At 39.6% G+C, this 9,578-nt stretch overlaps 1 pseudogene; it reads left to right on the top strand.

Moving 5' to 3' along the window:
- The first annotated feature begins 6,728 nt into the window (after positions 1-6,728).
- LOC116277354 (large ribosomal subunit protein uL29 pseudogene) lies at positions 6,729-7,084 on the top strand (annotated as a pseudogene).
- The last annotated feature ends 2,494 nt before the right edge of the window (positions 7,085-9,578 follow it).

Consider the following 9,578-nt stretch of genomic DNA (forward strand, 5'->3'; position numbering starts at 1 on the left):
CTATCACAAAGGATAATTTCCACTGCTTTCAGAGCTTCTCTTGTATTTTCAGTTTCTCAAAATAATCCTTATGCCATAGAGGCATATGCTGGCATACTCTGTTCCCCTTCATATGATTTGATTCACAAAAATTTGTTTACCCTCAACTTCTGAAAAAGATATCAATTACAGAAAGTAAGGTATTCCTCTATGTTTAATTCATTTTTCCTAAGTAAAACATGAAATGGGTTATGTGGAAATACTTGGGTTGCAAGTGTCAGAAGCCCAATATAAACCAACATAAGCAAAAAAGAATGTATTGTCTTATGTACTTGTGTAGTCGAAGGGGGGGGGGGTTTCAATGAGCTCCAGGCACAGCTAGATCCAGGAGTTTCAACTCTCTGTCTATTAATTCTGCTTGTTTGTATTCTTTTACAGCTCTCCTCCACAGAGGCACAGGCATGGCAGATGACCCCAGAATTGCATGCAGTGATTTTAGCCCAAGCAACTTGGCTAGTCTGACTTGAATCATGTGATCATCCCTGGACCAATCACTGGGGCCAGGATAATGGGGTATTCTGATTGGCCAAACCTGGGTCATGTGCATACTCTCCTGTCATAGACCACCCCAATGGCCAGGGCAGGATTAAAACCATATGAACTGTGTTTCTCCAGAGGAAAGGAGAGTTTTACTCCTGAGTGAAGGAGGGAAAAAGTACTGAACCGACAAAAGCAACAACAGGTCCACTATAACAATTCACAGCCTTAGAGATTAATCGTTTATCTACTTTGCATAGAAAGAAACACTATTCAACTGATGAAGAGGACATACAGATATGTTCTAAATTAAACCTAAATTAAAATACAATGAAAGAGAATCTTCCATGGTAATGTGAAATTCCTTGGAAAGGACAGTGCTATTTTATTATATAAAACACACAGATGGAAGACGCCCAGCAATGGTTCAGGTCATCCATCAAGCAGTGTATTTTAAGCCCTTACTCTGCTTCTCAGTCTAGTCTAGCTTGAATCTCAAATTATGCCACTTATGCCACATTTCTTAACTTAATTCAGTCAGGAAATTGTTGGCTGATTGAACAGCATTCTAAGCTCATGTGAGTCCACAATAAAGGGAGCCATCAAATTATAATGGGACTGGGAGGGGAAATACAGGTGGTATATGTTGATCCTTACATAAATCTGAAAAACGTTTTGAGTCTAAAGTTACAAACCGCTATGCTGCTGTGACAGTCCTTCAGTAAGTGGACTCTGAAATTCACTCAAGATGTTAATGACTCTGAAGTGTTAGGGGGCAGAAGCAGGTAGTCCAGGGCATTGCTCCAACATTCAGGTATTTTCAAGTGTCACTGATCAGTTTGAAATTTTGGGACAGCAGTTTAGCGTCACTAATATGGTAAAGGGGAGCAGAATATGCCACCCCAAAATGTATCCTTTCGGCATGAGGATTATTTTGGGCTAATTACAGCCATCCTTCTCTTCTTGGTACAGAGAGGGATACACCCTTATGAATGGAGATCTCCCTTATAAATATACATGTCCCTCAGCAAAAGGCAACTTCTACTCTGTTTTCAGAGATTCTCCTGTGTCTGCAGACTCTCAAAAATAGTCAGCTCAAAATAATCCTCACGTCAAAGAAACATATTTTGGGGTGGCATATTCTGCTCACCTTCAGAGGAGTGTGCTTGAACAAAGGCACAGACACAAGAGCGATGCTTCAGCCTCTTTAGGGGAGAAGATCAGAGCATATCCCTTAGGGCAGAAGTCGGACACAATAAGAAGAGCAGGAATGCTTCAGCTGAGTTATAGAGAATGAGAATTTGGTCAGTTACATTTTCTTAATGTCTAATTATCCTGTCGTGTTCTTACTTAACAAATTCCTCCCCCCTTTTTTAGTATATGATTCAAACATTTGTAAACTGTTATCACACTCCTGCTTAGTGATCACTTAGCAAAGCCACATTGTAAATTCCTTTCATCTTTTCTTGTAAATCAATCCCTTTCTTCACTGAATCTCTTCTCTCATGGCTGGGTGCCTTTCTTTTTTTCTTGTTTTTCCTTTCCTTTTCCTTTATTTATTTATTTTTTAACCTCACCTTGGTATTAAAATACTCCAATTAAATGCAGTGCTTATCTCCCAGGCTGTAGCCTGACTCTTTGGGTCTGGGGCAGATTACCACCTTAAGCTAAATTCTCCTTTCACTTTTGCTTTCAGCTTTTCTGTATCTATAGAGCTGATATAGGGTTGGTATCACCTTCTTCAATAATTGTTATAATATAGCCCTGGTTCTCAAATTCTATTCTGCATTAAAATCACCTGTGGATGTTTCTTAATAATGTATCATATTGAGTCCTAGTCTCCAGATTAAGTGGTGATTGATTAGTTAACACTCCTCATTTTAAACAAGCACCCATAGGTGACTCTGATGCAGGTAATCCGGGGCTATGTTACTGAACCAAACTTGGGTCCGCTTGCCTGTGCGCAATAAAGCCAACCTACTGACACTGGGATTGGTGAAGGAACATGCAGCATTTATTGTAAGACAATAGACAAGAAATCTGGGACAGCTAGTGCTCAAACCCCCCAAATTTCCCCTGGGTTTCAGGGAGGCATTTTTAAAGGTGAAGTGAGGGAGTGGCATCCCAGGGTATGTGATCAGCCCGTGCACAGTCCTCTGATTGGTTGATGGTGAGGTAACAGGGTGGAGTCACAGAGGATAACACCACCAATCCTCAGGCTCCAGTAGGCCTGGGGACCATTGGCTCACGGTCATCAAGTAGTTAATTTCTTCCATTTAGTGAAGGTTTTAGCATCTGTAAAACAGCTCAGGAAATGTGCATCAGATACTGTCATCTAGGTACTTCAGAGAGGAGCTAAAGTAGAGGACATAGGAGGAGGGTTCTGTCCTGGGAAGGCCTCATAGGGTCCGGCCTCAGTAACAGTGACACTCTGAGAACACTACTGCACAGGCATTAGGGGATCCAGAAGCCATTCTTCATTGATCATCTAGGACAGTGTTTCATGAAATCACAAAACAATTTCAGGTGGCCCACAGAATATATACACATTAAATAATACTGAATCACAGAGTGGCGAAGTTTTCCCTTTTTAATTCTTTTTCAGTTCTCACTTTGGTGCAAGTTAGTCTTGAACATTTCTCTGACATGTTCTAAACAAAATTTTAAAAAAGAAAAAGCAGGTCTCAAAGCCACAGACTTAGGAGCCTCTCACAGACTCTGGAGCCTCTGCCAGGCAACAATATTTATCTAGATTTGAAGAACATTGTTTTATTTTCATTATATTCATTTTTACTCTTGCTTTCTACTTATGATAAAGTATACTGGTTCCCATTTAATGTAATTATACAAACTTTTCTTTTACAATAAACAAAACCAATTGTTAAAAATCAATGTTCAATTGAGTCCATTTTAAAGACCTTTTTGGCTTTGTGACAGGAGGGAAGGGCACAACCATTAAAAGAGTGACACAGCAACTGGGGATAGGACATAAACTGGTTAGAACCAACTAGGCCTAAAATGGTGGAGGATTTGACTTCCAGTGGACCTTGAGCCTCATTATACGCAAATTATAATACATTAGCATGCTAAATGACACACCCACAGGCTCCATGGCAGTTCAGAGGCTGGCCATAAAAGGCCAAAACTTGGCAGGGGCCCAATTCTGGGAATCCTAGCCCCTTCTCCAAAGTAGTTGGAATAATCCTTCCACTTGTTAACATACAAAATTACAGAGCCTGTAAAACTAACCACGCATGCAGCCTGAGGCCTTTTGAGACAGCTCGCATTCTGCCTGTGGAACATGTATCTCTTAGAGCTGCTCTCACTTTCCAGGATGACCCCATCTTCCAGGGCCTCTCTCGCCTTCGAGATGCCTTGCACTCTGTCTGTGGAGTGTGTATCTCCTTGAATAAATCTACTTTTACTCTACTATGGCTCCCTCTTGAATTCCTTCCTATGTGAAACCAAGGACCTTCACTTGGTGGGGTGCATCCTGGGATGTGGTGGAGACCTTGTGCCCCATTTTCCAGCAACAGCTTTAAGCAGCAATTCATGAATAGGACAGCATCCCTTCTAGCAGATAGAAAGGAGCTCTGAGGAGCTGTACAAAGTGAAAGAATTTTATAGGCAGAAAGCAGTAGGAACAAGGAAGTTAATCAGGCAAAAAGTGGATTGGATGTGACAATCACTTCCCTTTAGGGGATAACAGGCAGACTACCTCACTAGTGCTAACCAGGTGATTCCCGATTGATTGGTGTAAGATTCCATTTCTGGGAGAGGCCAGAACTGTAATTAAGTCTTGGTGACTGGGGGCTTAGCATAAGTGACTCTATTTTGGGCCTGTTGTCTTGCTTTTAACACAATTTAAGTTAGTTTCAAGAAAAAGAAATTAAGGAAATAATAGTAGAGGTGGTATGTGTACAAAGTGTAGATGGTGAAGGCAGTTTTTGGTGGTATACTAATGTGATGAAGTTTGTAAAGGTGATTAACAGGAATCTCAAGTGTGAGAACTACCCTCTAAGCTGTGTCTATGTAACACCATTGGTTTGGACATTTTTTTTGCTGAATCACTCATTGTAATCATCAATATTTTCAAATGAAGGGGAGCAGAATATGCCACCCCAAAATATGCCTCTTTGGCATAAGGATTTTGAGAAGCTGCAGACAAAGGAGAAGCTCTGAAAACAGAGTAGAAGTTGCCCTTTCGTAAGGGAAATCTACATTTATAAACAAAACGTACCTTAGAAAGGGGGCTCGTAGCAGGAAGAGAGCTATGATCACAGATCATTTTTTCACCTGAGAAACTTATCTGCTTTTCAGGGCTACCTTTGTTTTCCATACATTTTATCGTCTCATCTTCCCGTGAACCGCCTACCCTGCCTTAAAGCCCCAGACTCCTATTCCTTTCCTTGCTTTAGGATGGTATATAAGCGTCTATTGTCTGGCTGCCTTTTGAGCCGCATATCTTTCTGAGGCTCCAGTATGTACTTAGTATGTACGTAATTAAAATTGTTTAGTATGTACATAATTAAAATTGTTTTTCTCCTGTTAATCTGGCTTTTATTATAGGGGATCTCAGCTAAGAACCTAGAAGAGTAGGAGAAAAATTATTTTTTTCTCCCCTATACAAGCAAGAAATCAAATGCCAAATTGTTGTCTCTTGATAATATCTATAATTTGCCCCAAATCAGTCACATTCTTTGACCTGTAACATCAATTTTTAATAAATCCAATCTTTTCATGGCCTGTGAGCTCACATTTCTGATACTTGAGTTTCTATTATTACATGGCGACTTGTTTTTTTATGCTTTCCTTTGGCTATAGTTGAGTTACTTTTATTTGCACATAACAGTGCTAGATATTATAGTATCAAGAAAAAAAATTTTAGACTCTGTCCTCTAGAAGCTCAAAAACCAGTTGAAGAGTGAAAAGGAAAACACATTTAAAAAGCTAGCATTTATTGAGCACTTACTCTACCAAGCTTAAAAGCTTCTCATTCATACCTCATTTCATCCCTACTACAACCTTCTGAGGTAGGTACTAATGACTTGCATTTATGGAGCTCTTACCAGGTGCTTCACATATATTCTATAATTTTTGCAGTGATTCTGTGAAGTCCTGACAATCAATCTAGCCCATTTTATTGAGGGGGAAACTGAGCCACAGCGATGTTCGGCAATTCGCTCAAGGTCACGCTGCCAGTAAGTGGTAGGACAGAGGATTGGAAACCAGGCAGTCTTGACTCCAAAGCCTGGACTCTTGCTGACTGGCTATTACCTCAGCTCTACAAATGAGGATACTGAGGCTTAGAAAGAAAAAAGTAACCCGCCCAAGACTATGTGGCTCATAAGTGATGGAACTGGGACTTAGTTTGACTGTAGGGCCCATGCTCTTAGCCCTTAAGCTACACTGTCTCATAAAACAACGGGCTAATTGTTTAAAAGAATAATGTAACAGTTTCACATGGTGGGGTGTGGTGATGACAAGTTTAGCAGAAGAAATTCCAGATTTTTTCCTTCCTTTTTGGGAAGAAAGTTTTTGTTATTCGCATCATTCCCAATTTCCTTGTTGGGTTTGCGTTTATACTTTAACATTTTTTTCAATAATGAGGGCAACTAGTTCAACACCCAGACCCTTCAATGCTCTGGGCTACTTGTCTTGCTGCCCTGATGATGTGGACGTGCTCGATTTCTTTGTGTTCTATTTGTTGTTTTATTGACACAGTTATTGATAAAAGAAAACTCCTCGCCCAGATGCATTCTTTGTCCTTAAATTGGCTTGATGGATAGATATTACCTTTGGATAATTAACCCTCTTGGTAGCAAAAGCCTTTCCAGGCTAGCTGTGCTCACAATCTATTGATGCTAACATTTCCAATGACACTGATTTAATCTTTTCTCTAGCTTTTAAGGGTAGCAGGTTTTTGATTTGAGTTTTCCACAAGAGGTTCCACATTTAGTTCATATTGTCACTTTCTTCAGTTACTTAATTTTGACACTCCCCTCTAGATAAACAAATAAATAAATCCATCTCAAACACAGCCTAGAAAGGAGTTAGGCTCTGAGAGATGAAGAACACTTTGACTTGCAGAAACGGTGGATGTGGTAGTTGTGGTGGTGTGTGTGGATGTATATGTGGCAGAGGAAAGTGCAAATAAGAAGTGAAAAAAACTGTTTCCCTCAGAGCAGGCAGTGGCAGCAGTTTGTGCAGCCATGGCCAAGATTAAGGCTTGAGATCTTGGCGGCAAGAAGATGGAGGTGCTGAAACAGCTGGGTGACCTGAAGGTGGAGCTGTCCTAGCTGGAGGTCACCAAAGTGACAGGTGGTACAGCATCCAAGCTCTGCAAGATCCTAGTTGTTTGCAAATCCATTACCCACGTCCTCACTGTGGGCACTTAGAAAGGGAAACTCCGGAAATTCTACAAGGGCAAGGAATACAAGCCTATGGATCTATAGCTCAAGAAAACACATGCTCCAGGTTCAACAAGCACAAGGAGAGGCTGAAGAACAAGAAGCAGCAGCAGAAGAAACAGCTGTACCTGCTGCTAAAGTTCATGGTCAAAGTCTGAGCATCAATAAAGCACAAACAAACTGGCAAAAAAAAAAAAGTTAAAAGAGTGAAAGTGAAATGGCACAGGAAACAAGGACAGAAAAGTCTGGTGTAGTTATTTTGTTTGTTACAGTTTTTTTTTTTTTAATATACTCTATCCAATCTAGAGATTCCCTTTAAGAGAGGCTCCGTGTTTCTCCATCAGTGCTATAGGAAAGAAAGGATTCAATAAATGGTATTCTAATTGAACATCAAAGCAAGACAGTGCTTTTTTCGAACTCTGAAGAGAAGGATTTAGATCCCTGCTTTACTTGAAAGAAAGTACGTATTTCCCATTTCTGTAGTACATTATGTAAATCTTAGTGAAACTTAAAGTACCAGTTGAATACTGGTGACAGTGTTCCTTTAAAAATGTTCTTGTGGAGTCACAAAGGACAGGATAATTAAAACTCCTTGCAGAGTTTAGTTCTTCGACCTCTCATTAGTTTCAGCATTATAAATTGCCATTTGTTAGCAGCCTAATTTGATTAGCCCCTCTGAGCTTACAGCACGCGTTCTTTAAAATGGACTCTGCGTGACTCAGAAAGCATGCTGCTACTGCATACCCGAGATGGAAAACGGAGGAGCCAATTGCCTCGCTCCTGTGTGTTCACGAGTTAGTCATACTAAAGTGGTTAAGTGAAGGGAAAGCAGCCCTTTCCAACATCCACGGCTATGAGTTTGATAAAAGAAACTCAATGGGTAGTATGACTAGTTCATTCTAAAAGCAGCTTTATGAAGTGTCATGGAGGGAGGAGGAGAAAGAGGGAATTTTGGTCCCTATGGTTTTATCATTGTAAAAAGATTGGTATGTCATATCATCTTTTGCCATCCTGCATCATGAAATAAAAACTGACTTACTTCCTCAAGGTATTTCAACAAGTGATTGCAGAAACGTAGAGCTGGGGACTACTAGCACACTCATTCTTTGTCTCTCTGGGTAGGTATTTCATCTGAGTATTTTAATTAATTCCTCAGTATTGCCACTAGGAGGCTTAGCAAGTATAATCAGGCTCCTTACCAAAGCCAATGTCCATAAAACAACCTACTTCTATTTTTTTTTTCAAGTGAGTAAATCGGAGAGTTGTGAGAAAGCAGAAAAGCACAATAATAAGTATATGGAAATTAAACACCCCTATTCCCCCATCCTTGCCAAATATAAGTAACTGAAAAAAATTGGTCCCACTGCCTACATTACACTCCAGAAGATCATTCGAGGCAAGCATAAACTCTTCAACTGTCCCAAGTTTGAGATCATGAAAGAAGATAATTGAAGTCAGAATTAAAGTTTGAAAAATGTAGGGAAACACATACACAACAACAACAATAAAATACCGCAGATTCTGTCTTAGCGAACTTCCACTTAATCATCGTGCTTGATTAACTGACACTCAGTGAGACGCAGGACCAATGGGCATGGTACACTAATTGCTTATAGTTAGTAGTGTGGTTAGAAACAGTGTGGTTAGAAGTGTCTAGTTTGCCCAGATACTTCTGCTTCAACAGTTTGGGTTGTATGCTTAGTGAAAATTAGTTGAGTTTCTTCCAAATCTATTTATGCCAGTTGTACATAATAATGTAATTATGTGATTTAATTAAATATTATGTAAACTGATGAAATATGAATGCAAAGTGAATTGTTGCTTCAATGGAATCTAGGCTGAATGCCTTTGTAAGACTCAGTAAATGCAGGGTGCTAAAAAAGTCTGTCAAATTAGGCGTGGGTGAGAAAAAAGTAAAAGATGGGGAAATTATAATAATTAAGAGGATTCTACATTCATATTGCTTCACATATTTTGTTTTTTACTTTATTTTATAGATAATTTCAGATATGTCGAAAATTAGAGAGTCTAGTATAATTAAACAGGGTATTCTCATCACCCAGCTTCAACAATTATCCATACATGTCCAATCTTGTCTTAGATACCCACCCACTCCTTCACCACGATTATTCTGAAGCAAATCTCAGATACCAATATCACTTCCTCTCACAGGTCTTTTTTAGTTTTCATTCCACTCCAAAGGAATCCAAACTGGAAATTATAGATGTGGCTTGTGCAAGCAAGATAGAGCAAAAATACAAAAGTCAAACCATACTTAAGAAAAAGGCTGGAGGGTAGGAAAAAATCATGGAATCCTTATATTGGGTCCTAGAAGAGAGAAGCTACCCACTAATTATCCTGTTATTAAAAATTATATATATATATATATATATATATATGGAAGGTATGGCCAAGGTGGTAGAGTAGGAAGACCCTGAGTACAACTCCTCCCAAGGGCCCACCAAAATTACAACTATTTAGAGTGCAACTATTTATGAGAATGTCCTGAAGACTAGCAGAAAAGATAAAACTAAAGATAAAAAGAAGGAACCATAGCAAGATGCATAGGAGGGGCAGAAATGAGGACTAGTCAATACTCAGCCATGGAGGAGGGAACCCACAAATGGAAGGGTAATCACAATTTCAGAGGTT

The sequence above is a fragment of the Vicugna pacos genome, chromosome X, assembly GCF_048564905.1.
Source record: "Vicugna pacos chromosome X, VicPac4, whole genome shotgun sequence".
Classification (NCBI taxonomy): Eukaryota; Metazoa; Chordata; class Mammalia; order Artiodactyla; family Camelidae; genus Vicugna; species Vicugna pacos.